The sequence below is a fragment of the Eimeria mitis genome, genomic scaffold, assembly GCF_000499745.2.
Source record: "Eimeria mitis Houghton genomic scaffold, Emh_scaff2086, whole genome shotgun sequence".
Classification (NCBI taxonomy): Eukaryota; Apicomplexa; class Conoidasida; order Eucoccidiorida; family Eimeriidae; genus Eimeria; species Eimeria mitis.
Genome location: NW_013570409.1, coordinates 2,317 through 3,241, shown reverse-complemented (window position 1 = coordinate 3,241; position 925 = coordinate 2,317).

Below are 925 nucleotides of genomic sequence, written 5' to 3'. Positions count from 1 at the left end.
ACCCTAAACCCTTGCCTGCAACATATTCCATGATAACAAAGATATCTGTGGGTGTATCTACGAGCTCATAAAGCCGAGTAATATGCGGGTGGTTTAGGCCGTCAAGTATAGAGATTTCTCTTTTTATTTTTTCTAGCATTTGCATCGATTGCATTTTATTTTTATTTAATACTTTTACTGCCACCTTTTGGCCCGTCATCTCGTGGACTGCTACTGAACACAAATATAACATAATTAGGGTTTAGGGTTTAGGGTTTATGGGATAGGGTTTAGGGTTTTGAGACAGGGGTTAGGGTTTAGGAGGGTGGGTCAGGGTCTAGGCTTTAAAACAAGGGGTTATAGTCTAGGGTTTAGGGTTTAGAATAAGGGTTTAGGGTTTAGGGTTTAGGGTTTAGGGTTTAGTGGGGATAAACAAACAAGAAAGGAGACAGATAAAATTAATATAGAAATAAAATAAAGAAAGGAGACAAATAAAAATAAAAAAATAAATAAATAAAATAATAAATAAATAAAATAAAGAAAGGAGACAAATAAAATATATAAACAATGCAACATATAAATAAACAAATAAATAAATAAAGGAGACAGACAAAATAAAAAATAAAATAAATTAAAAAAAAAGGAAGAGAGAAAGGAGACAAACAACATAAATAAAGAAAAAATAAAATAAACAAATAAATAAACAAAAGGAGACAAACAACATAAATAAATAAACAAATAATAAAATAAAATAATAAATATATAAATAAAATGAGACAAAAAACATAAAGGAACAAATAAATAAACAAACAAACAAAACAAACAAACAAAACAAAACAAAACAAACAAACAAAATAAAAAAACAAAAAATAAAAAAACAAAACTAACAAACAAAACAAAACAAAACAAAACAAAACAAAACAAAACAAAACAAAACAAAAAATAA